The sequence below is a fragment of the Anser brachyrhynchus genome (genome assembly GCF_964034855.1).
Source record: "Anser brachyrhynchus genome assembly, chromosome: 5".
NCBI classification, from domain to species: domain Eukaryota; kingdom Metazoa; phylum Chordata; class Aves; order Anseriformes; family Anatidae; genus Anser; species Anser brachyrhynchus.
Window position 1 is genome coordinate 29,091,584 of NC_137699.1, and position 26,875 is coordinate 29,118,458.

At 46.4% G+C, this 26,875-nt stretch overlaps 1 protein-coding gene across 5 annotated transcripts in view; it reads left to right on the top strand.

The window, feature by feature from the left end:
* The window catches only part of GALNT16 (polypeptide N-acetylgalactosaminyltransferase 16), a 67,821-nt gene that overhangs the window by 3,323 nt on the left and 37,623 nt on the right, over nt 1-26,875 (top strand). Inside the window, exon 1 of one of the 5 annotated variants that reach the window (XM_080595402.1) lies at nt 10,414-10,733. The exons of the other annotated variants lie outside the window; for them this stretch is intronic. The gene's annotated coding sequence lies outside the window, so the exon portion shown is untranslated. Of the gene's footprint in view, nt 1-10,413; nt 10,734-26,875 lie in introns of those variants that run through there. 5 annotated transcript variants of the gene reach the window in all.

The following is a 26,875-nucleotide window of genomic DNA, read 5'->3' on the forward strand; positions in this document are numbered from 1 at the left end:
CCCGCTATCTCCGTGTTCAGCCACTTAAAATGAACACCAGGCAGATAAGATCGCTGTGTCCTTTTCCCTTGTAGCAAAGGATTTCTAAATGCTCTGCGAGCGGCACCGAGCTGAGCTCTGCCTGCCTGTTGTGGGGCTCTGGGCTGGGCTGACAAAGCGCTGCCTCTGGGTGCTGAGCGAGTTGGTGAGGAAGGATGCCAGTCGCCTGTCCTCCCTCTCATTTAGCCAGGTATTAGGTAGTGGCTGGAGTCACCTGCTTCTCTGGGTAGCCAAACTGCTGGCTTCTTTCTGTTTGCTACCAAGGCTGCCTCGACGTGCTGTTATTTATTTAGGGAAGGGGGACAGCCCTTGGAGGCTTGTGGTGGCAGTTCCTGTTGTGGATGAGCCCCTACAACACACTGGTTCTCCGTGGGATCTCTGTTATCAGCAGCAGAGGAGAGCCCTGTGCCAGGAAAGGACCACTGCGTGCCTGTTTCTCCAAGACTAATGTTCAGGGACAGTTCGACAGCCTAATATTTTATTTACAGCGTTTATCTTAGAAACGTGGGAATGCCATTTGCCTAACTGGCAGAAAATGATTGTATTTAACTTGTCCCAGCGTCCCGTGTGAGACATTAGGAATCAATAAATAATAATAATTTTTAAAAAAGGTTCACAGTGATGTTAATTAAATCCAGTTGGCAGCGCTGGTGATGTCGATGTGTGGCACAGCAGTTTGGGTGCTGCCTGCTGCAGGGGAGCGTGGTGACCTGGGCAGCTGGGATGGTGCTTGGAGGTGGGGGGCCGAAAGCACAGCACTCCCCAAAAAGCGTCTTATAGCAGAGCCTTGCCTTTGAGTAAGTGGGTGAAGCAGCTGCAGGCTTTAGTGAGAACGCGGTGTGCTGCTGCTTCCAGAGTTAGATTTCTCCTTGTGTTTATAAAACCGCCCTAACAAACCTCCGTGATCTAAAAGCTAAAAATTGAGCAGCGTTTGCTGGGAACAGAAGCCGTTCTGTGCTGCCTTTCAGTTTCCCCAAAATCTAAAATGGAGATTTTACCTGCTTTGCAGGGCTTTCGGGAGACTTTACTTGCAAGTCGTGTAAAGCATTTCAGATGAGATACCCTTAGCAAAACATTTGATTGAGCTCACTCTTTTGTGAACATTTGAACCAGAAACTGGATTAGCAGAAATGCACGGGTCAGGAAGGATCAGCTGCAAAAGGGCGATGCTGTGGGCGCCGCAGAGTTTGCTCAGTGTGCTGAGCAGCAAGGAGTGAAAAGAGGCTGTCTCCTACCTGCTGCTATTCTTCACCGCATTTTTGTGAGCATATTTTCTTGCAACTAATGAGAGACAAAGGACAGGAGGTGGATTATTCTCATTAGACTTTCCAGGTCCAAATTGGGCTTGTGGCTGTATGTTCAATGAAGTATGTAGGAGTACGTTAAAAAATAATTTATTCTGGACCAGCCAAATCCTGAAACAGCCACAGCCAGAAAAGCACTCTTGCCCAACAAGGTGTCTTTAGCAGGTCTCTGAAAAACTCTTCCTGCAGGACGAAACTGGAAAACACTGACGCTTTCCATCTGCTCACGTGCAGAATGCCCTGCAATGAAGGATTGTTGTGCTGTACCTCTGTGCCTTTAGGTATCAAGTGTACAGTTTACAGAAAAAAAAAATTATTAAGTGAGCATCTAAGAGCTGCAAAAAGCAGGTCCTTGGGTAACTTGTGAGTTGGTTTCTGAGTCTGGGAACAGTGATACAGTGGCAATTCAAATGGTAACCATCAAATCAACTTGAAGTTTTTTTGTTTTTTGTTTTTTTTTAAGTAAATTAATTGTAAAAATTAATAGTAAAGTATCAAAGTTAAGAAATGTAAGGCTTGGAAGTGCTCAGTGATGTGATCGTGCTCTATTTCCCAAGTGCTACAATAAGTATGTGATACCTTCGTTTTCCTTTGTACCTGGAAGACATTTTGGATCCAGTTGTGCAGTAGGAGGAATTACCAGCTACACCAGGCTGTTGGTGCAGTAGGCTGTGTGTTTCCTGACTTCCTGGGAGGTCTGTTTGCCTGAAGTGCAAACACCTCAAGTTACACCTGAAGCTAGGGCGCAATCAGCCTCCCAGTGTGATTGCTGGGTGGGTTGATAGGAGCAGCAGCAAATAGGGCATAACCTGTGGTGCTCTGCCCTTGGCTTTGTGCTCAGGAACAGCAGAGCCGGCTCCTGGCAGCATTAAAAGCAGGCTGAGGGGAGCACGGTTGCGTTTCTCCCACCTCTCAGAGCTCAGCGTGGTGTTCACACCGAGCCTGGGTTGACAGCAGAAGGATGGATGCTCTGTGGTGAGGTAGCCCCTTCCAAAAAATCTCTTGGAGCAAACCTGTGCCTGTCTGCATCCGCTGTGTCTTTGGGTGGTCCAGGTCGTGCTGTGCCATGCCCTGGGATGCCCGGCTGCTGAGCCACACCTCCTAGCTGAGCACTTCCAGTCTGTGCTGGGGAAACTGGTCTGTGCTGGCCGGGCACACCCAGAAATTTTGGGGAGGGCTGGGAAATCAGTGCTCCTCCAGAACAGCTGTGGTTGGCACAGAGGCTCCATCAGGTCAGGAGACGAAGTGCAGCAAAGGGAGGTCTAGCCTCAGAGGGGTTGCCCCAGCATGCTTCAAAAGCTGCTTTTGGCAGCGCGTGAAAGAGATGCAAAGAAAGACCTGCTGGGTCAGGTCAGGTTCCCGAACAGGCACAACTCTCACGCTGCGATGTTGGGTGAGCCGGGAGGAGGCGGTTTGAAGTGAAAGTGAATGGTGCTGTGCTTGCAGTGCAGGACACAGAGCGAGTCACATCAAGTACCTGGGAAAATCTGCTGATGTGCTTGCATCACTTATTTTCAATAATGCTGGAAGCTAATTGCTAGTATCACTTAGCTTCCAGCGTTATTGAAAATAATTGCTGATTGTAAATTATTTCTCATTGATTTGTGGGGGCCCAAAGCCTTGCTTTCAGGACAGATGTGCTGGAGCTGAAGGGAAACGTGGTGGGAAGCTATAAATGACGGTGCTTGGCAGGGCGAATGACACAGGTTGTGCAGTATTCTCCTCTCCGCTGCTGTTCAGCCGCTGGGTTGTGCAGCTGTGCTTTGCCATTGGCACCACTCCCTCCCTTCCTGCCCCTTGCACCCAGGGAGTCAAGGAGCTTCCCGAGTGCTCCTGCAGCCCCCGTGGCTTTGGGCACGCCAGTCTCAGCGTGGCAATGCCATGGCAGCAGAGCCCGCTCGCCCACCGCCGTAGCAGCAGGGGCTCTCCAGCTGTTGCTTGCCATAGAAGAAATTGCAGGGACACCATCCTGCGTGCGCCTCATCGGAGGCATAGGATGTGTGCGAAGCTGAGCCCTTTAAATCTTGGTGCCCTACTTAACAGGGATTTAGTCCTCCCAACCTGTCACAGCCCATCTCATTTTTCCTCTTTTTCCTTTTTATTTAGAGGATTATGACTGTCGCATTGAGCTTAAAGGGGATCAGAACGCTCTGTGTCTTTCTTCTGCTTCTCCCCAGTGTCTCCCGAGAGACACCACAACGAAGGGGCAGGAGCGGATGAACGGGCATTAGCATCACTGCGAGTGCTGAAGAAGGGCTGAGGAAAATCCTGTGCCCTCGCCTCTTGGGCTCACGTTCTTGCGGGATCTGCAGGGGATGCTCTGTCGCGCTCGTGTCCCCAGATCACGCCCGTGCAGGAGCAGGGGCTTGCAGCAGGCTGTTGACACCTGCAGGGAGAGAGTGCAGATGGGCAGCTGTGTCTGAAGGGGTCCCCTTGCGGCTGTTCCGTGCCTCCTGTACCCTAGGAGGCATTATTCTAGCTCACGGGTGTGCAAAAGGCGCTTGGTGCTGCCTGCGTGTTGCATGGTCAGAAAACAAGGTTTGCAGACGTACCTGGTTCCTTCAGCTGCATTTCAGTGGAACCCAAAACCGTAACATCTGAATTTCAAATGAAACAAGTGTTAGCAAGCAGAAGCACAGGGTGACTGAACTCACTAATTTATATAGCAGTGAATTGGAGAAACTAGGAAATAATGCAGCACACAGCATTTATTAAATGTCCCGGAATTTGCTAAACCAAGTCTTGTGGGAGATTGATAAAAGCTAAGCAAGCTTTGGGGATCCACATTACATCATCAGGTTTTTTTTTTTTTTTGGTCTAGCTTTCTGCTAATGCAGTTATAATTCCACTAGAAACACACCTCCTGCTGCTATATTTAACTTGCCAGCCCTGTACGAAGCTTTAATTGTGGTTGTCACCACTCCGTGGCAAGGCTAGTCGGGAAGCACGTTGCCAGAAGGTTGCGTGAATCATTAAAGGGGGTTCTTCTCTTTCCAGATTCGAGTTGTGACTGAATGGGAAAACACTTCTGTTGAGCTCAGAATTTGCCTTATCAGCTCAATGTTTTTCTTCCCAATGTAAATTCCCGTATCACTGTCAGTTGGGAACATCTGACGTGGGTAAATTTTGGTAGGTTTCAGTCACTGCCTGTCAGCTGGTTTACGTCTGAAGTTAGAGAAAGCAGCGCTGGCTGTAAGCCTGTGTGCTTAGCCTGGCTCGCTGCTGGGCCCGTGCCTCCGGGGCAGACTTTGCACATGAGGGACGTGTCTGAGGGAGCCCCTGCAGGTGGGACAGCAGGGCAGGGACTTGCGTGGAAGATCAAACCACGGGGGGCTGCTGCAGGGCTGCCCGTGGTCCGCAGCCGCCTCGCTGCCCTTCTCCAAATGGCTGCAGGTGAAGGCCGCGCGGCCTGAGGCCCACGGGCACGGCCCCTGCTGCTGGGTCCCTCGTGCTTGTGGCTGGGGGTGTGGGGATTTCCTACCCTCTCGTTTACCCCAAGTGCTGCCTCAGGTTTATTGTGCATATCTTCCTACCTGTTCGTTTGTGGGAAGAAGCAGCGTTTGAGAATAAGCTGCTGGGAGTGGGGATACAGGCGGGAGAAGCTTATAAATGGTTCCTCTGCGCGACAGTGTTAATCATTAAACCAGCTACCGCTTCACTGCATGACTTCTTGCCAGGACGAGCTGCCTCTCCGGGCTGAGTAGAAATAAATCTTGGGGTGTTTGCTGAGCTTGGAGGTGAGTGCTGGGAGCTGGGCCGCAGTCTCCCCGCTGCTGACCGCAGGCTGAAGGCTCTGTCGCTGGCAGTGCAGCACGGCTCCTGCCGGCTGCTGCCTCACTTATAACTCTGGCTTTGGAGAGTTAAATCCCCGACTTCCCCCTGATAATGTGAGGTTACCCAGCTTATGTTGCTTTTAATGTAAAGTGACAGCCGTAACCCGTGGCTCAGGCCAGTAGCCTGCATGATTCGCGCTTCCTGGGGGAAGAAATCCACTGTAGGCAGTCTGAAGATCATTCCCTCTGCAGAAAAAAGCGTGTTTGTCTGGGAATGTGCTCCTAGCATTTGTAGTATGCATTTGTTTTTTGCCTTGTTAACAATTTCTTTAAGCAGCTAGGTAACAGTAACGTCAATGCCTGCATGCTTAAACATAGGGCACAAGGTATAATGGGCAGTACTGGCTGATGGGGTACATGGCCTTTCTGCCACAAGTTATTAATAGTCAAATGCAAACACAAACTGCAGCACTGACTTTTGCAGGAGCAGAATTTTGCAAGGATAAGCTCAGCTGGTTGTACTTTCCCCCAGAACAGAAATCTGAATGTTGCACATCCACTTCTGCTACTGCACTCTCCAGCTTCGATCAAGGGGGGTCTAACTGGTGCAGGCTAGACAGTCTGGGCAAATTCTGCTGGATGACGAGAAGAAACATGAGTGAGTAGGCATTTAGCCCCATTGTACTGTCAGGTAACACTGGATGTATGAACTATGGTCTGTGCCAGAGCTGGGTGAGCTGCCCTGCGAGGCTCCAGAGACCACCTCCCTGATCAGAGGGGTGCAGAGGGGGTTTTTTGGGGCAGCAGCAGTGTGCCACCCCAAGGAGGCTCCTCACAGCCAACAGCAGCACCATGCCCTGAGGGAATCCTGCCCTGTCTGACACATCCTTGCTGTTTCTTCTTGAACATCTCCTTATGGCTCCATGAGATCTGCACTTCGGAGTGGCTCTGCACTGTAAGCAAAAATGGGTTATCCAGAGTTATTTGAGGGGAAGAAAATGACCCAAATGGACTGAAAACCCTGCTGATTTAAAGAAAAGCTCACTAGCTAAATACCTTTGCCTCTTGAGAAAGGAGAGAGTGGAAAATCCCCGCTGCTTGATAGGACTGTTCAGGTCCCCCATGGGCTGTGCCCCCAGAACTACTTGCAATTCTTCTGCCAGCTCACTACCTCCAGCGTTACCAAGGTATGTGTGAAAAGCATCTGCCCAGGAACGCCTTTGGTGTCATTTGGAGGGCAGCTCAGCTATCTGTCCTCTGGACAGACACCGGGTCTGGCAAGGAAAAAGGCATTTATACTGTGCTTTACTAAGTGTTGACCTAAAAGAGCATGTCACCGCACATCTCTCAAACCTGTTAGCTAAAAAGTAAATCTCTCAGTTTTGAATTAAACAGATTGAGTGGATTTCTGAGAATTTGAAGGTGGACAGCCATATGCCTTTTGGTTTGCTGGAGTAGCTTGCATGAACTTGGAGGAGCTTCCCTGGTGCTCACAGTGGATAAGAAAGAAGGATGAAATACAAGGACTTTTTTCTTCATTATATGCTGATAAAGTAGGGCTGGTGTGAAAGTATTAAAATAGCAAACATTTGAATGTTTTAAATATGAATCTTAATATTGTCCTTAACTTGTCATTTCAGCTATTTGAGTGTATTAGGAAAAAAGATAATATTTTTTGTATTTCCTCTTTGCACACATGTTGCTTGCATCAGTCACAGAAAGTGGAGGTGTTAAGCATTGTGTTATCCAGGCAGTCTCCCCACAGATGCAGACTGCTGTCCTGTAGTAATGCCTCATGCCATATCTTGGAGCCTCTTGATTGTTTGGAGAGGTACATAGAGGAGGAACAGCTTTTGGACAGCTTCTGTCCCATTAAAGGGATTGATAAAAGATAACGTGCAGGGTGTGCAATGCTGTGGTGTTAGCTGTGCAGTGAGACAGATTGAATGCTCAGTGTCCGAAAGCAGAGGAAATGATTATTTAGAGATGCTGGGACTATAGAGCAGGTTTCAAGGTCAGTGGGCTGGAGCTGGCTGTTCTTGCTGTAGAGGCCACGTTCCCTCATCTGAAGATGTGGGAGGAGAGGACCGCTGTTAGAGGCCTGCCTGCTCCCCCAGAGCTGATGTAGTGGACTGCCTCCCCTTCAGGCAAGGGAAATGCGATCGCTGGAGCTCTTCCTGTTACATCAGATGGCCGACAGACCTGGCTGTGCGTCGTGGCCTGATGGTGTTATTGTAGGGAGCAGTGGGTAGAGGATGATTTTCCTCGAACGTTTTCTTTGCTGTGTGGGCAGGGGGCAGTTCCCATCTGATTCAGCTGCTGCGCAGCCACGTTTCTCTCTGCTGGTCAATGAACAGAAAGTGCTGCTTTCTGCACTGGGAGCTGGGATACTGACTGCTGGAGTCATGTCTTAGCTGCTAACGTCACAGGAATGGGGAATTAGGTATTGCACCAAGCCAAGGATCTATCTACTAAGGATATACAGACTGAAAGGGAATAAATTTTTCTAAGTTAAACAAATTTGTAGTAGCATCTGTTTTACCCAAATTTTTATTTTTTTACTGGGGGAAACAATCCAGAGACAATAAGACTGAGACACTTCAATTGTTATTTTTGGCACTAAATATATTTTGTATTGACACATGTGTCTGGTGCACTTCACTTAACACATTTCTGAAGAGCCCTTGAGCATCTTCTTTTACAGATCAGAAATCTGAGGCTAAGAAAGGTTAAAGTCTTGATTTACACTGGTTGCTCAGGCTCTGACTTTCTCTTTGAATGTCTTTCACACCGGGCACTTGGCTGACACCCCTTTCTCTAGTGCGTGTGTGAATAGTCACGGCTCCGTTGTGGGGAAGGGCGGTGGATTAAGGAGAAGGGAGGTGAATATACGCTACTGGTGTGTGGTGCCAGGATGCTTCATCCCCCGAGGATGGTGCTTCTCCTGCTGATGTGTCTTTGGATGCAGCATTGAGAGAGCTCAGGTCTGTTGGCCGGTGTGGCATCGTGCAGGGCTGCAAGGTGAAGCCCCTAGTAATGAGTGGCTCAAATGAGACAAACAGTAACGAGCTGTCCAGGGATGGCTCATTGGCTTCTGCCTCGCAGAAGGAAAAGCGTCACCCTGACTTGTGCTCACCTAGCCATGCAGCTGACTTTTATTCTTGAACCAGATTCCTAGCTAAGATAAAGTCCCTTGGGCGAGACGCTTGCCATTTGCATGGGGTTCTTAATTAGACGAATTCATCCTAAACATGGGCATCTTTCACTCGTTAATATGGCAGGGGATAGAGATTAATTACATCAGCAGAAACGTGTCTGTTGTTGTTTACCATTTATATGAAATGTGGCGGTCCTTGGTGTCTGCAGGCAGGGATGAGGTTCCGTGTGATATTGCTGTGCTGCCACTATTGTGTTTTTAATTATTTAACGAATTGCTGACTTTGAGTTGAGGTAGCTCCACAAGGCTTGCTCTCTGCTGATCAGGAGATGCCTAAAACTTGCCTATTCCAAAGCTTCTAGATCTGCAGTGATAAAGGGGGAGAATCATGCCATGTCTAAATTTTTAATGGCCCTCTCCTAAAACATCTTTGTTCTCCTCTCCTGTACTGCCACTAGTAAAGGAAGGGATAGGGTGCAGAGAGGTTTGCTATGATAATTTCAAAATCAGCAGCTTAGTTTGTGGCAGAATCAAGATCAAGCAGATCTTGTATCCTGCTTCTTTCCCCTCTGCCCCCCATCCCCTCCAGTTCAGCTGGCTAAGGGATGCCCTTTCAAGAGTATGGAGAAGAGAAAGCACAGGAAGTACTGTGCCGAGCTAAAGAATCGGAGATGAAAATTGCCCGTTGGATCCTTCTATGTGAAACCCGGCTTCTAGTGCCAAGGATTGATTGCCTACATTTAGGTTTCGAAGGGGCTGTGTCGTTCACAGAGAATAATGCAGGAACAGCTCGCTGGCTCTGAAACACGTAAGCACGATTTGCAATGCTTGCCAGTGGGGTGCAGCAGGGCTCTCCTCTGAAGCTAGTGGGAGCAATTAAATCACCGGAGAGGAGGGTTGGTGTCCCCCCCCTCCTTTTTTTTTTTTTTTTTTTTTTTTTTGCTAATAATCCCATCCATCTTTTTAGTGGAAAATTTCTTTTAGCTGCCTCAACTCCTTTCTTCCTCCCCCGATACCTGTCACGGTGTGAACATATTGCTAAGGAGAACCATGTCCTTCCCCTGCCTCAAAGCGGAGTGAAGGCATGCGAGCTGTCTCATGGAGACAAGTCTTAAGCTTCTAACCTGGCTGATTTTGAGATTTTTTGAGATTTTGCTCTCACCCCAGGAGCCTTGGGTGCCCATACAGCTACCCCAGGTCCTGCTGGGGCTCTCTCTGCATGTAAAAGCTGTGATCTTCAGCTTCTGTCCTCTTAAGTACAAAAACTGGGAGATCTGTGGCATTATGAGAGAGGGGACGAGTATTTGCCCATGCACTTAGTTAAGACCTACTCTACAGTGAGTGCTTTATTGCAGGTGTTTGCTGAACACTTCTTGCACTTTTCTTTTGGGATTAAAGTGTTAAGAAATTTTCTTCTTCCCCTTGTGCTCTGTGCTGTCTCGCCACAAGTTAGGATGAAAGTGCCTCCTCTGCCAAACAAGATCTGATGGAAGCTCGTGCCTGGAAGATTTCTTCGAGTAGGAGGTTTTTCAAGTTTAGTGGATGCTCAAAGTTTAAAGAAATATCTCAAAATGAGGGAAGGTAGAACAAGCATTTTTGCCTCTCCTTGTTCTCAAGTGTGTAGTGCCAAGAAATCAGAAGAGGAAAGACTATGGAGTTTTTAAGGTGACTGAAGATTTGCTGGTTTGCTGACCTGTGGGCTGTGGTGCCTTCTCTGCCTAGAAAAGCCCCCAGAAGAGTTTCTGTGCAGTTATCTACATGGCTAGCTTGCAGTTTGAGGCCCCAGACATATGCTTTTCCAATCTGCCACGTGTCTGAGGACAAGAGTTACAGCCTAGTACTTCAGAATGGTCAAGAACTTACTGACAGTCCCTGGCTTATTGGATTCCTCTGTGTAAAATATTATATACAACACTGATGACTAATTGACTGAACTCTTGTCTGGAAAAGTTTCTTGTGAGATGTGAGTAATGTAAAATTGCCTTACTGGCTCCAAAAAGCGTAAATATTAGTTTAAAATGACTGTTGCCAGGCAGAGAACGCTGTTATCTGCTTTTAATTACAGGACAATATTTTCATTAAAAAGTGAATCCAAGTAATTTTTATCCTTACAGTGGATGGAAGCAGTTACTTAAACCAAACACGTTGGGTTTGAGATTTGCAAGGTCTCTCGGTTGAGGACGTATAAAACACCTGCTTCCAGGTGTGCCCGAAGCTGCTTCTGGTGTTGCAGCTCTCCCTTGGAGCTGAGGTGGAAAGGAGGTGTTAATCCCTCCTCAGGGGCTCCGCGAGACATTGATGCAGCACTGTGAACGTCACTGACTGTGTCCTCCAAAAGATCTTGCTGGGGCCATTCAGCTGGAAGAAGGGGTGGACAGCTCTGATAGCTTGCTGAGAGAAGCGAAATATTTGATTTAAAAGCCTGGGGACGCTTCTTACTGTTCCTCTTGCTCCGTGAAGGTGAGATTCTTATATTTTGTTCTTCAGATTAACATAAATTATGCCATTCCTACAAATCTTGGTAGCTGCCAGTAGAGGCTGTGCATGGGAGGTTGGGAGAAATTAGCCTTACACACTTGGGGTATGCCCTCCATCTGTCTGCACATTACTTGCGCTTCCTTGACCCTGGGTACTGCCTCTCTTTTGGGCTGTGAAGGAGGCAGAGGCTCTCCCAAAGTATTATTTAGTCTTTGACTAGTTTAGTTCTGGTGACCTGAGGAGATTCCTCTGGGTGCAGATAGCTCAGGAGATCATGGTACACCAGGAGGAGAAGTTGAGCTGGTAGCTCACTGGCTTTTCGCGGTGCTCCTGCTTGAAGCAGCAGGTATTTTCTGCTTCCCCAGCCGATGTGAGCACTGGGGTGATGACCAAAAGTGGGACCGGTCTTCTTCACGAGAAGGAAGGTGACAGACAGAGGACGCAGTCCCCAGTAGATCCAGGGGGCTGGCTTGTGTGCATGGCAAACTTGGCATCTGCAGCCTGAGCAATGCTACCTCACCCTAGAGGCCTTGCCTTGTGCTTTGAGGGAGTGGATTTAAGTCAGGGCAATGCTGCCATCAAAGGCTGCTCACGTCCTTGCTGCATCCAGAAGCCCTGCTGTGCTCACTGGCCTGACTGCATGTGCCACTAACCAGGCAGGAGTGGGTGGTATGGAGCTCCTGGTATGTCTGCCCTGTCCCTGCTGCAGAGAGAAGAGAGCGTGTGTTGGGTCTGGATGCAGTGGGAAGTGTCATGTTATGGAGGCACCAGTATCGAGGGCACCGATGCCAGCTTGTGCCATTGCTGCCACTGACAGCAGGTCACCCCGCTGTGGGATCTTTGGGGGCTGAGTGGAAAAGGAGTAGCAGGAGATGGGTTTATTTTGGACAGAGTAACCTGTGACTCATCCTCAGCTTCCTAGAACCCACTGGTCCAAAAAATGTAATAATTTTGCAAGACTTCAGTGTCATGATCTTTCTTTTTGTTGGCGGTGTCTTAGAAAAGTCATAGAGTATTGCTCATCCTACTGCTTCAGCAATAACTGCTGAAGCCACTGAAGACTTAACCTTGCAACCTCACGTCAGCAGCACTGCTCCAAATCTTCAGATGGAAAACACTGAGCACAGAGGGGGCAAAGACGATTAATTGCCTTATGGAGGTGATTCAGGGAAGCATATGAGCACATCTCCATTTGCTGCCAGCAGGTACTACAGGATCGCCTTTGCTGGAAATTACAGGCTTCGCCTGTAGGACTGAAAGTCAACTGCTCTGTTAACCTGTGAAATCTCTAAACTTTTTCAGCCCGTCTCTGTATGGGCACCTTGCTAACCAAGTTTGCTTCTTCAGAAATCTTATGTCTGTGCTAGAAGAATTCAGCAAGATCGCTGGCTAGTGTTATAAAGTACAGGACTTCAATAAAACCTCCAGTGACTGTTTGCTTATGTAAATGTGATGTGAAGCTTCTCTGTTCTCCTACCCTGCCTCTGGAAAGCAGAACATGATTTACTCAGGGCATCTTCCCTCTTCTCCTCCTGTCTACACACACCTCACATTAACCTGGTCACCCATTTAAACCTGTGACTTCCTTGAGCTCTAACATTTATATAAGCCAAGTTCACTCAGCCCGTTCATCACAGTTGCATCAAACTTAATATAACATCCTTGTCAATGAAGACTAAATTAATTGAACTTCTTTCTGTGTCCCCCATTCCCCCAGTATTTGGATTTTTTCTTTTCAGGACTAATCTTTTAATCTCTTTAGTGTCTGAAATTTGAGCATTTCACAGCAAAGGTCACACCAACCATGCATACCTACTATGATAGAATGTAACAGAGATAATAAAAACATGAGGGAGGGGCTGAGTTTAAAAAAAAAAAAAGTGACCTCTTTGTAAAACCTCCTCCAAAAGCAGTAGCAAAGAGGGATGTACCATAGTGTCAAAGGATATTTGTTTAAAAGGAAAAAGATTGTAAAAATAAAAAAATTAAAATAATCCACGTTTGGAGTCCGGGTGACTGCAGGTGAGCTGTTAAAAATGTCTGTGCATATGCTACAAATGGCAGGCTGGCTGCCATCTTTTTCATCTGTTTCTCCTCTCATTTTTGTGTCTTTTCATGCAGAAACTACGTGCGCAGTTTATGAATGAGTCGTTTGGGAGATGTGGATGTGTAATTTACATGTGTGTATATTGGCAGGCTTGAGGTTCATATTGCAGCCCAGCTATGAGTGCATACTGTAATGATATTTTAATTGTGGCAAGTTCTGGAGACTTCTTTTCAGTGCTGAGGATTTTCATTGTATTTGAAAATAAGTATTTTCCTGTTTTATTGCCAGTAGCGGTTCAGAGAGACCTCATATTTTTCTTGCTGCTCTGTGGAGCGGTACAGATGAAGTGACAAGCTGTTTGACCTCTTGAGCAGAACCACAGGAGGTCGGAGGGATGCCTCTTGGTATCTACCACAGGAGCTATCTTACCTATCTAATAACAGACTAAACCAGACCACTTTAGCTGCAATGGGAGGTTTGCTGGTGCGCTTTTGTCCTCACTGAGCAGAGGTCCATCTTGGACACCTTTTACTTTACAAACCCCGGAGCCCTCCATCAGAAAGGGCTGGTGCCAGGTGGCTCCTGGGACCAAGCTGCCTTCACTTCTCTTTGGTATCTCCTCTCTGAGACATCCACAGATGGGACTTGGGGATGTCCAAGAACTGAGAACAGGCAAGGTTACAGTCCCCTCCCGTGTGAGGATGGGGTGGCATTGCTGATGAATTCACCGGGGCAGCATTGACTTGCAGCAGGTAAAGCCCTCTTTAATTAGAGGTGATGTGTGAGCTGGTAGCACAACCAAGTGTTGGATTTCCAATTTGTGTAGCTGCTCAGAGGCAGTTTTCACTATCAGATATCTCCTGCAGGGCTGCTTTGGTAGTGCAAACTGCTACGACTGTTTTCCCCATCTTTATCTAGAAGTCATAAGGCAGGCCAAATTTTCAGGATTTAGCCTTGCATCCCTCTCTGTCGTCTTATGCATATGAGGTGTACTTAAGCTTTTGAACTTCTTGATACAAGCCTACAGGCAAATCTGAAATTGGATCAGTATTGGCAAATCCCTGAACTATTTGGTATGCTGCAGTGTTACCGAGTGGCTGTCCTGATTCTGTCTCCATAGTCCAGGGGAAACTGAGATGGAAAAGCACTTGTGGTTGAGCTGGAGGGACCAGGAGTGGGACTAGGAGTTGGAATTACAGGGTTTTACTCCTGAGCTTTGCAACTTGTAGTTGCTTAGGTCCTATTCCCCTCACAACCTGCCTGGCCCTCTGGTCCTCACCCCACTGGGGCAGGGGGGTGCCCCCACCAGCAGCCTGCCTCTGAGCAGAGGCTCCACCAGTGAAACACTTTCAGCTCTGCAGATTAAGACTGCAATAAATGAACGTTTGCTTGTGTCGGCTAAGTGAAGAGGCAGTACCTTAAGCCACGAGATTGTTAGATGTTTCAGTGTTCCCCAGTTAATGAGCTTCTTTGAGATAGGTGTCAAGAGAAAATAAATCCTATTGTGTCTCAGACCTTACACAGTAGGATTTGAACTGTGTAACACTGGTTAATGCAGAGAGATAAATTGCTGTTGCATTACCCTCGCCAAGGTACCTGGTTTGTGTCAGTTGTCTCTCCGAGGCAGCCATTTCTGGAGCACTCCATCACACGCTACAATTACACTTTTAGTAAGGAACACGACTGACTTTTCTGCAAAGAGAAATGTGATTTGTTCACTAATCTGTGATTAAAGATCAATGGGCTTTTTGAAAGATGCCTTTCTACTTTCCTTTAATGTAATTATTCATTCTATTGCTCTGCGTGATTGACAGATCTGTATCAACTCCCAGCCTCTAGCATCACAGTACGAACCTTTATTGCTTGTGTTTAAGGGCTGACTGTTCATTTGCAGGAAGAGTACCAGGCAGTTATCCTCTGCAAACCAGCACACAGAAGCAAGTAGTGTGCAGTTCTAGCAAAGTAGGGGGACAGGTGTTCAAAAATCGTGCCTTTTTGTGATGAATGCAGATTACAAGGACTTGATCTGCTAGTTTCTAATGAAGAATGTGCTCCTGAGATCTTCTGCTCCACTTAACTTGGGACATTGTTATAAAGGATCAGCTTTCCAGAATTGCCTGAATGTACCAAGAGTTTGGGTCTTTTTGAAAAAAGGATACTTCTCTTTCCCCTTCTGGAGGGGTTCTGCTTTGGCTGTCCTTCGGTCTGAACACGACCGCAGTTGGTTATACTTGGGGGAGGGCAGGGAGCCAATTTCTGGCAGTTGGCTTGTTTCATTTTTGTGGGTCCTTTGGAACAGCCCGCAAATGACACGTTGAAAACCACGCTGGTAACCCATGTATGTTGATACGGCAATTCTGTGTTTAGGCTTCTGTAGATCGTTACCAGAGCCTTGAAGTAGGTGCTAGCAATGAAGGAAAAGCCTACTTTATTCGTGCTGGTTTTGTAAGCTGCTTTTGGCCAAGCTGTTTGGGAAGAAGCTGCAAGTGGATGCCCAAAGCAGTCTGATGATTGTCCTGAAGGAGGCTGGTCAGAAGAGAGCTCCATGAGGAGCTCTGGAGGTGCAGCAGTGTGGGTGGGCAGTGACACCATGCTGGGCTCAGGCATCAGCTGTGGCTTGGGTGAACGAAGCGGGAAGAGCCCCGCAATCGTGGTGGGGCCTGAGGCAGGAGCTGAGCGTCTCCTCCCAGCGCCCTGCTCCCAGCCAGCAGGCCCTGCTGAGTCTGCAGCGCACTGCGAGAGCTAATTCCCTTCTCACGCATGGGAACTGCCTCTGTTTGCAGTGGGTGAGAACCTAGCTTTAAAAAAACACACACACAAAGGCAACAAAACAAACTAAAAATTACTATGGTATTGCTATGGTAACAAACATCTGAAAAGCAGGCAGATCTCTGTGTCAATTGCAGGCTCAGACTTTATAGCCTGTGCCCTGGTGCTTGCATATGCAATCAGAGGCAGAAATGAAGCTGCGAGGGAAAACAGCAGCAGGCTTATGATACCTTGGGGTCTTCCCAAATGTGAGAATTACTGCTCGCCCCACCTGAGGCAGGCTAGGAGCGGCTGCAGGCTGTTGGTACAGTCTGTCGCTGCCGGTTTGCTGCCCAGCCAGGCCGTGAGGGATGAGGGGACAAATGCACTTCACGGCACTGGTACAGCTGAGCAGAAACAGGTGATCATGGGATGGGTATTGGAATATCCTGTGTTTTGAGTTTAAGAACATCTTGGCCTCTCATAAGGTTTTTGGAGAAGGCATAGATCCAATTTGCATTCACTTCAACGGCAGGCCTAGCATCAAGGCCTGGGATAAGGCAACAGGAGCTCAGCTTCTTCTCTGGCATGGTGTGGTTCTGGGTTTTGCTTTGTTTTCATTCTTTGCTTTCTGTTTTCACTCTGTTATCGGCAACATTGGGCCCTTTAAAATCATTGATGTAGCAGAGGAGGTACCAACAGCAGCGAGCTTTGATTCTCCGGCTGAGATGGAGCAAGTTCTTCCAAAGCACCCCTAATGCATGGGGTATGGTGGTAGCTCTTCCCTTCCACAAGGAACTCCAAAAAGTACAGCAGGACCGGGCAATAGGGCAGGAGAGAAAGAGGAGTAACTTCCACCAGGGCAATTGTGGAGGTGCATGGGAGCCGCACTATGTTTGTGGAGGCTGGTGTTAGGAGAGAGGAAAATCCACCCTGAGACAGCCTGGCTTTGAAGAGGAGGCGCTAGCCTAGCATTGGTACACCTTCAAAACACTGCTGAGGAGAAGAGCTCTCATTTCTCCCCAGCCCTCCCTGGGGGATGATCCTGAAGGGAGTACGGCACAGCGTGCATGTGGAAAGACGCCGCCTCTTGTCACGCAGTGAATTCTCTGCTTGTTGCAGCTCCCGCTCCTCAGGGACCAAGCTGCAGGCTGATTCCTCCTGAACACAATCTCTGGCTTCAAATTAGTAGAAGCTATTAAGTGTGAGATATCACTGGGGACGTGGTCTGGATGCTTCTGGCATGCTGCTCGTTTCTGGTCTACCCTGTGTGTGACTGCGGGGAGGCAGGGGAAGACACTGTGGTTAGTGAAGTCAGGGAGCTCTGTCTCGTGTCAGGGCACATGCTGGCACGTCATTATGCACAGTCACACCGCTGAATGCTTGCACTGGACATGTATGGCAGAACTAACGTTGTGCTGAGACTTGTCATTCGGGATTGCCCTTTGTGCTGAGTGCTTGACTCTACAGCTTCAAATGTCCCTTTCGCTATTGGTTTGGGGAGAGATCTCTATGAAGTACTGTAGATACTGACAGACAGTGAAGTGCCCTTCATGTATGGTAGATAAATCCTGAAGGATGGGCTCCTGTAGAAGTTCCGTACATCTCTCATCACTGACTTCAAAAAGACAGAGCAGCTCCTGTTGCTTAAGCCGCTGCTAATTAGGGAGAAAAACTGAAAAATGCTGCCCCGGCAGCTGGCTGAATCCTGAGCGGTGTCACTCGGTGACATGTGGGCTGCTACGTGTGGCTCACATGCTGCGGCTGCAGAGGTCTCCGTGGCAGCTGCCTAGTGTGCTAACCAAAAATCAGATTTCACATCTCATTTGAATCACTAAACCCACTTTATTCACTTTGTTCAGTAGGAGGTGCTGCGCTGCTAAGGCTTTTTGCTCTCTGTTTGGCGTGTTGCTGTTCAGGCCATCTTCAGCGGCGGTAGGCAGGCCACGTGAGCTGGGGTGTGTGGGTGAGGAGATGGGTTGGTGCTGTTGGTCCGTCGTCCTGCCACGTTCAGGCTTGTTACTCGGAACGCCTTTTACACCCCACCAGTTATAAGAAAGGGTTCTTGCAGACTGTAATGCACAGTTACAAGCCAATTCTTCTTTCACACTTCTCTTTTCTCATTTAGGAATACACCTTCCAACTCTTGTTCCCTCTTTAACAGTTCTTTCAAGCTTTTGGTGGATGGTTTTCTGTTTTTGTTTTTAATGTGGTATCTTTAGTGCTGTGTGTCCCCATGCTTGCAACCACAGCTCTGCTGTATGCTTTATAATTATTTTTTTTTAATCTACTTTGAACAAACCTGTCAGCGAGTTTCCTTTGTTCATGTTTGTTCATCTCCATGCTACCTTCTGGAGCCAGAAAAGCTGAAACCCAACAAGAGTGAGCCAGAACTGTGAAAAATGTCTCTACATCTTTTTCTGTTTGGGAGAAAATGAGTTGTTAGAGACTCCATGTCTCTAACAAGCTGTATTGCATTTAACCTTTAGCTCACCACCACAACCTCCAGCTAGAAATTTATACATTACTTGTCTTTTCTGTAATGAAGGCTATTTAACAACATATTAATTAGAAAGTTTTCTGAACATAACCCCTTTCTAGGGCAAGCATAGCAGAAAATTGGGGCTTTGATTAGTAGAGTGTGTGTGTTTCTGTTTATATTTTCTGTTTTGGCTGAGATACTGTCCTGCTGATGTGACTGGGAATTTTGCCACCGGGTCAGGATTTCACTGGTAATTTACAACACCCTTAGCTTTTACATTGTGTTCTTCTGAATATGAACAAAGTGTTTGTGCTTCATGCTGCTCTCTGAGTAACTTTGGAGAGGAGAAAGCAGAGCTCATCCTCATGTGTAACCCTGTGATTTTCATGGAGTGGATGACGGGATTATATGTATATAGTTTTTCTTTTCCCTACGTATTTAGGAAGGCTGCTGAAGGCCCAGGCAAGATTCTTTGACCACCACAGCACTGGTGGCTTTTTGGAGCTATGCATCTCTTTGGTGAAATAAATTTGAGTGGTGAAAAATGGAGCCTGGTGCTCCAAGGCAATGGGAGGAAGCTAGACTGTCGCACTGCCCAAAGACATGAACAGAGCTCACTTGATCCTACTCTCAGCTGCCAAGATTTGGAATAAGAATTAAAAATTTAAAAAATGCACCTGATGGAGCTTAAGGAGGAGAGAAGCCATGTTTCTTGACCACATTGGTTATATTCTCACAACACTCCTCTGGGATGCAAAAGTTTAAGGTCGCAGCTCCAGGTGTGGGAGACAAACACGTACATTTTTCTTATGACAAATGCATAAGCTTTTAGTTTGAAAACTTGCTTGCAGTTTGGAAACCGCTGCCACTGGGCTAAGCTAGCGGATGGGCTGGGAGGCTGTCGGCACTGCAGCCGTGGCAATGTGAGGGAAGTGGCGTGTGACCGTGGGGCTCCTGCAAGCTTTCTGGAAATGTCATTTGGGCAAAAACTCCCTACTGGAGTAAAATGTTGAAGTGTCTTTTAATAAATGAACTCAAAAATAGCAGTTCTCAAAATCTGTCTGATCAGGCCTATGATTTAGCCAAGCCAAAAACCAGCTGTAGGCCAAGGTTTCTGCATAGCTGTGTTTTTGCTGACCACAAACATTCAAGCATTACAAGATTAGTGCTGTTTGTATTGTATGGGGACTGATGCAGTAATGGATTTTAAAGATCCTCACTGGTCACATTGCAATCATTGAGTTTGTTTTGCCGCAGTTTGCATCTGCAGGATGAGACGAGTGGCTGCGTGAGGGGCTGCGGGGCTCCGTGAGTGGGGGAGCTCTGGGTTTCCATGGGCAGTGGTTTTGACCATGACCTGCCCTTAGTATTTTGAGACTCAGGTGTGTGCATTTTTGTTGGTGCCTGGGTCAGTGGTTCAGCTCTTCCTTATATGCCCAACTCTTCCCTGGCTGACAGTGATTAAAAAGGAGAGCGGAGAGGCTGTTGAGGAAGCTGCTATTAATAATGTGATGGAAGTCTAGAATGACAGAGGCCTGCATAGTGTAACACAGTTTTTTTCGTATTTGACAGGCATATATGAGCCCATTGCATGATTTTTCATTGGTATGCAATATCCTTGATTAAATTTGCTACTGGGGAGGTGAATTTAATGTCTTTGCAAATGGAGACCCAAGGAGGAGCTGAGCATGGTTCCGAGGGTCTTGTCAGTTAAATTGATTGCTGAGCCCTGGAATTGGAGTAATGCAGTAACTGAAAAATTAATCAATTAAATTGGATTTCATTTGGCTTCTAAACAAAATGCCAATGGCCTGATACTCTCAAATCTTCACTGACAGGGGATGGGTTTTTGCATTATCAGAAGACTGTGTTGCAAGCCGCGGAGCTGGATGCATGGTGGCAAACACATCTGAGTGAACTGCCTCGTGCAGGACTAATGTTTGTAATAATTCATGGATGCATATGCATCATCCCCACCGTCCTACCCAGATGTTATTTCCTGGGAAGGAAGATGAGTTCCATGCAGTTTCTTATTGAGCTGACGGGTGCTGACGGGCTGGGTTTGTCCCTGGTGGAGGATCCAACTGTCCCCCGGTCTTCATGTGCATTTCTGCGGAATGGGAATGTTGGCTAGTTGCAGAACTATGCTATTTCATTCTTAATCTTCTAATTCCCGTTTTAAAGCTGTGACTCTTGAGGATGAATGATTAAAGAGGTGCTTCAACTCCCCTTTTCTAGTCTTAGCAAAAAGCCCTTGCAGTATGATCTTGAAGGCAGAGAAAATGAGCCTCAAGCTTAATATAATTAAATATTTTAATGCTTTTGGTGAACAGTGCCAACTCCTTAGTGCTCGCTGACCTCTGCTTATCTCTTAAGTAACTAGTTTGCTGCTGCCTACGTTAGCAAGAAGCAGGCAGCTGCTGCCTGAGTTCAGACTAAGATGTTTCAGGGAAGCAGCGCTGTTATTTTCTTGACCATTGGAGCCTTTCTGCTTTTATTTTTTTTTTAATAGCTAAATCTTTGGTTTCACTGTTGGGGAAGCTTCTTCACACAGCTTTCTTGACAAATAGTATGGAAACGTAGGCTATATTCTTAAGTTTAGTCTGTATTTTATGCTGTATTTTCTTTATGGAAAGCTGGGGATTAGTGTAGCTTCATTTCCTCTCTTGACCTGAGGCATTCAGCAGGTTAAAACAAACAAACAAACAAAATATCCTGATTTCATCAGGAGAGGTTATTTTTCCTTAGAAATTTCAGCTTCCTGTTCTCAGCCTCCTGTTCTCCATGCCACTTAACTTCTACTTTCTGGTGGCTTGGGAATAGCACAACGCTGCCTCGCCGTCCTCAGCTTAGCAGACCTGAAGCTGCTTTCTCCTCTGCGGAAATATCTGTGGCTGCATCTGTCACTCTGGACAGTTGTGATTCACTGGGAGGAAAAGGCTGAATGTAGGTCACTTGAGTTCGAAGGGAATGGATTGGTGCATCAGCACAGGAGGCACATGCACATGTTGCATCTGTGCAGACAGCATAGGTGGGGGAGTGGGCATAGGGAAACAATTAGTGATGGATGCATTTAATGAAGACCTATCCCACCGCCATTTGCACTGTCTTATTGGCCTCATAGGTACTACCAGGTAATCAAGAGGGCATAATCTGTGTCTTGATATTGAATGAGTTGCTATAAATCTGGGCTCAGGTAGTGATTGTATCTAACACTTAGAAGACAAATAAAACTGTTCCTTTTTCTTCTTTGTTTTAATGACTCAAAATTACTTGGAAACCTGGGGCATTTTTAATGTATTTAAATGTCTACAAAGACAGGAATATTTTGCTGGAAGAACAAATGTAACAGCTTACAGTGCCTGACTGAGAGACCTCAAAACCCACTTTTACAAACTGTATGTGTATAGCATTTAGCAGAGCAGTGCTCCTACATACAGTGAGTAGCCAAGATGGATTTTGCTAAGGAGGTTTTGTATGTGATACTAAACAGATGTCTGAAAGCAGACAGCTTCATATTCATGTGACCATCACTTCTTTGTTCAAAACCTTCGTTCCCAGAGGTACTGTGTCTCCAGCTACGCTTTGGGATCTCTTTCTGACTATGCTGTTGTTCTGGTAGCGGTGCCAGTATCAACTGCCTAGTCCCTTAGATATTGAAAGAGCATGCTGTCATATGTCTTCTCGCTGACACTAGATGTTGTCATGGATATTTATGGATAGAAATAGGTGTGTTTGGAAAACAAGTGCTGTTTCAGGGAAGAAAAACTCACAGACCTCTCTCTCCTCTTTCATGCTGGTACTCGGTAATTTTGAAGACTTTCCCCTCACTCAGTTTTTCAGTGTTTTTTTCACATTGGTTTTCTCCTAGAGAGAAATGAAAAGCATAATAAAGGATTTCTGTCGCCAAAAATGGTGTCCTTCATGTTACAGTAAAATTTGCCAAGTAGAAAAAAATATCTCTACCCCAGGAAATGAGATGAAGATCAAATGAGCACAAAGCCAGATGTGTCTGGACATGCATGTGTTTATACAAATTCAATGTATACAAATGTCATAAATATAATAAAAGCAAAAATTGTCACAGATTTTCAGTTTTGTATAATGGACATCTGTGTGCATTAGACTTCAAACTCAGGGAAGAAATAGGCATTGGCAACTTCATCACCTCATCTGGGGTCTGGATTTCCATGCTTCTGAGCAGCTTTATTTCCTCAAAGTTGCTTATAAGGTAGTGCCCTCAGGCATCTGTCTTTGAAGCTCTTTTGGCTTCCACTGTTGCTTTGTAACACTCCTACAAACAAAAATCTAGAAGGATGCCCCAGGGCATCATGTCCCCTCCCTCCAGTTATTGGCAATTTCTTCTTGCCTCTGGTTAGCTGGGCCAGAAAGCTCTGTGGGATGCAGCCCTTACTAACTGCTCCAAGGTCTGTTCAGGGATTATATGGCTGGATCAAAGATGGACATACTTAAAAGGTTACCTCCTATTAAATGTAGGGAAAAATCTGTCTTGGCCAGCAGTAGAGCACAATAACTGACAGTATCATGCACTTGTCTTGCGAGGTTGTAGAATAAGTTTCATCTTCTCAGGTTACCGTTCAACAATGAATATACAGCAGGGAAAATGCCTGTAGTAACGTAATTGTCTTTATTTTTATCTCCCCCCACTCCTTTTGTAAATTTCTCTTGCACAGATTTCCCTCTCTTGTGTTGCCTACTTTCTTCCCCAAAACTGTCTAAAACAAGACCAGCTTGCCAAACCATGGCAAGTCTGTTTGAAAGCTAGTGGCCAAGCCTTGCCCATCAACTCACTGTTGTGACCTGTAAGTTGGCATCATCCCATTTCTAAATCCTTTACGCCACCAACCCCCAAGGTCCAGCTGCTTGTGACACACACACCACAGGAGGATGTGATGTTTGCTGCGTCCAGGCTGCAGGCAATAACATGGAAAACACCGTGCCATCTTCTGTGTCTCTTGGAGGAAGCTCTGAGATTGGTGTCCAAAAAGTGATGGGTGTGGGGAGAAGGTTGCTGTGGAAACCAAAGACAGAAAAATAGTTGCTTTGCCTTTCTTGCATCATACAGGGTTTCTACCTTTTCAGGCCACATGCTTGAGGACGCTTTCCTTGTCAACAGCTCACAGTCTGGTGAAACCGAGGGAAGGAGAGAAAAACAAAATCAGAAATGCTTGATAGGATCCTGTGGCGTCCTAGCTGTGAAGCAGGGACAGAGAGAAATGGTTTCTGAGGGATAAAAGAGAAGAGTAGAGCAGAGAATGGCCTCTGCATGCACAAGTGGCAATAAAACCCAGGAAGAATAGGGGGTGAAGAGACATCTTGGGCAAGTATCAGTGTTGAAAAGCAAGCCTAGCAGACTCCCTGCCTCTCCCTCCCACCGTCCCTTGGGATAGAGCACTGAGTGGCTACAGCTCCGTTTGTCACAGACCCTAGAGAAAACCTGTGAGCTGGCAACCGCAGCTTGCTGGCTGCAGCCTCTTTAAAGGGGGGCATTGAAAATAGCCTCTGCTGGGGACCCACCGCTGGTCTCTCCAGCCCCGTTTGGAACTGGCAGCAGGCCTCACGATAGCATAGAGCTGATGCCAGTAGAAAATCTCTTGTGATTGATTGCTGGTGTGGGAGCTGATCAATTCAAGTTGCTTTACTACCTCCATCGTGTTACTCCGGTTTGTGCAATATACAAACTAAACGTGAAAATCAATTTCAGAGTCCTCTGTCAGCGCCTGCACTTCTCAAAGAACAAGGGATGGTTCTATTTAATTGTGGTAACTTTTATTAACATTTCATAACAGAAGTTCTGTAAGAGCACGGTTCCCAAACCACATTTAAAAAGCTTTACACAGTTAAAGCATGAATAAAATAGGGCCTGTTGCTGTCAGGCACGGCCTCTTCTCTTAAAGTATTTTGTGCAATTTAACAGAGAGGTTTATGGGTTATTCCATGAGGAGAAAGAGCTAAGTGCACACTGGGATTCCTAAACCCCCTTTGGGAATGCAATACCCCCTCTAAAACAATTGCCATTGGTAAAAGGCATTCGAGACAACATCTCACATATTCAGCCCGTTGACAGTACCATGGTCCCCAGCAAGTAGGATTTCCTGGGAATTTCTTGGGAGCTGCTGCAGCTCCCAGTCCTGCCCTGCCTGTATGCTGTGCCATTCGGAGCCCATCACTGTGTCGGTGTAGGGGCTGCAGAGCAGCATGTGTCTCCATAGCATCCCCAAGCGCTGTCGTGCCCAGCAGCTGGTTGCTGGTGGCAGTGCTGTGCTGTCCTCTCTCGAGGCTTATCTTCAGGTCACTGGGGCAGTGTGTGGAGCAAGTGGAGTAAGTCCATTCAGGAAAAAAAAAAAAAAAAAAAGGACCCCAGCAGTTCCACTGTGTTTTTTCAGAGGTAACTTGGCCCCAGCTTGTGCTCTGAGAAGAGAGGATCTGCTCAGCCAGCCAGATGAGCAACAAAATCCCAAGAGCTGAAGCTGGCATTGAACCAGTTTAGAGGTGAACACCTCTGATGAAGGGCTTTGGGCCTGTGGGGTTAGAGGGAGAGAGGCACTGTCAGACTTGGGATCACTGTGGTGGTGGTATGTGGGGGCAGTGGGATAAATCCCCGTAAAGATCAGCCAGTTCCAAATAACCTGCCATGGGCAGAGACACCTCCCACTAGACCAGGTTGCTTAAAGCCCCATCCAGCCTGACCTTACAGTCTCTCTGGGCATCCTGTTGCAGTGCCTCACCACCCTCTGAGTGAAGAATTCCCTCCTAACATCTAATCTAAACCTACCCTCTGTTAGTTTAAAACCAGTACCCCTTTTCCAATCACTACACTCCCTGGTAGAGTCTCTCCCCATCTTTTCTGTAGGGTCCCATTAAATACTGGAAGGCTGCTATAATGTCTCCCTGGACCCTTCTCTTCTCTAAGCTACATAACCCCAGAAAGATATGTAAGAGCTGCAAAGTATACATCCTGTCTTAAAACTGGTGTGAGGCTAACTTCAACTGCAAAATGATTAATTATACTTACACCTGAGAGTTTTGCATACCTTACCCCCATTGAATAGTGATTCCTTGGGGCCCCTGGAACATGGTTATTCTTTCTGAGTTTGGCCAAGCCAAAAAAAAAAACATCTTGGGATTCTAAGTTCCCAAACTGCTCTGGTTTTAGTGGCTGTTTTCTCAATGTTGGAATTGGTGTGTATGTGTCTGGTGGCAGATGATGGACAGAGGTGAATGGTGCTGTATATTACAGTCTGGCTGTCTTACAAGTGATCAGGCCTAGAGCTATAGCACTGTCCTAGTTGAGAAATGAGGCCCTCACATTTTCACGGATGTGCATGGCATTAATTCGTTTCCCTTAATCCCCTGCTTATGGCATTAATTTTTCTACTTAAACAGTTGCTGGTCCCTCGAACCATGTCAAAACACACATAATGATGTGCTTTCAACATCCAGAAGAGTAGCTCAGTCCATCCTGTCACTGAAAGGGAGGAACATATGTGCAAAAGAGAAATGGTAAAATGAGATTAGAAGGCTTACAGTATTTCCTAAAATTTTGGTGTGTGAATTGTGCTGGATGTTGCAGTAATGTTTGGGTCAAATCTTAGTTTGTGCAAACTACTTTGCTAATCCCTAGTCTAGACACTCAAATTTCCAGTGCCTATTAATCTTTTTCTGCTTTCATGTAGCATTTTTTTTGGGTCTGTCATAGCACATCAGTCAAAAGGAACTGGGCTCTTCTGCTCCTGTAACTCCCGATTGTAGTTCCAGCCTCAAGCATGGGGGTACAGAGTGTTTAGCCATATAGTTTATGGCAATGAGCTATCCTGTTGGTTTGGTAAAAACCCTAACTGAACTCAGCTGTACATAATGTGCCTTTAATGTACCTAAAGCTCATATATGCTTATATTGACTTTCTCCTCTAGTGAGAGGTGTTAATGCAAAGGGAGAGGAAGGAGGGGGTTGATGTCAGTCTGCCCAGCTCAGAGGAGTTTGTGGGGGAACTGATTACTATTTCATGGAGAATCTGTGCTGTTCCTGTTAAGTATGTTTTGAATTAACAGTGATGAATGTCCTATAGTCAAACATCTGTGCTCTAGGGAAGGAATCTGATAAAGCAAGTCAGTCCTTTAAAAAGAAGCTTTATATTCACTTTGCTAGGCTTTTATGTAGCTGTGTAGACACCACTGAGAATGGTGTTTGCTCTCCTCTGTTTATCAGGCTTCGCTTTTGTGTTGTTTGTAATGAGCTGTAATGTCTATGGCTTTTCTGAGGAACTGCTACCATGGTGTTTCTTCAGGTTTTTTTTTGTACTAGTTCAGTCCTGCTGAACTCTAGAGGTTTGAGTTCCTTTATTGAATTACAGGTATTGTTTTCAGATACTTTTTACATGCATTGAGATAATTTTGAATTCTAATCTGGCTCCCCAATGTCTCTGACACCTTTTGCTGGATTTCTTTGGGGTTTGATAAACATTCTTAGTCTCAAGATCCAAGCTATTTATGAAAATACTTAAGAGCCCTGGATCCAGCACCCCTAAAACCTGCCCTTGCCATAGCCTCTCTGCTCTGACAGTGAACGGTTGGTAATTGTGCTCTGCCAGCAGCTTTCCAGTCGGTTTCAACCCATTCTCCTGCAATTTAATCTAGGCTATTATTTCTCTAGCTTACTAATGATATCTTATAAGCCTGTATCAAAAGGCTTCCCAAAGTCATGATGTGTCATATCTATTGCTTTTCCAAACCCCTAAGACTGATTACTCCATCACAGGAGAAAATTATCTTGGTCTGACATGATGTGGTCCTGTCAAATCTCAGTTGGCTGCTATTTATTACCCTC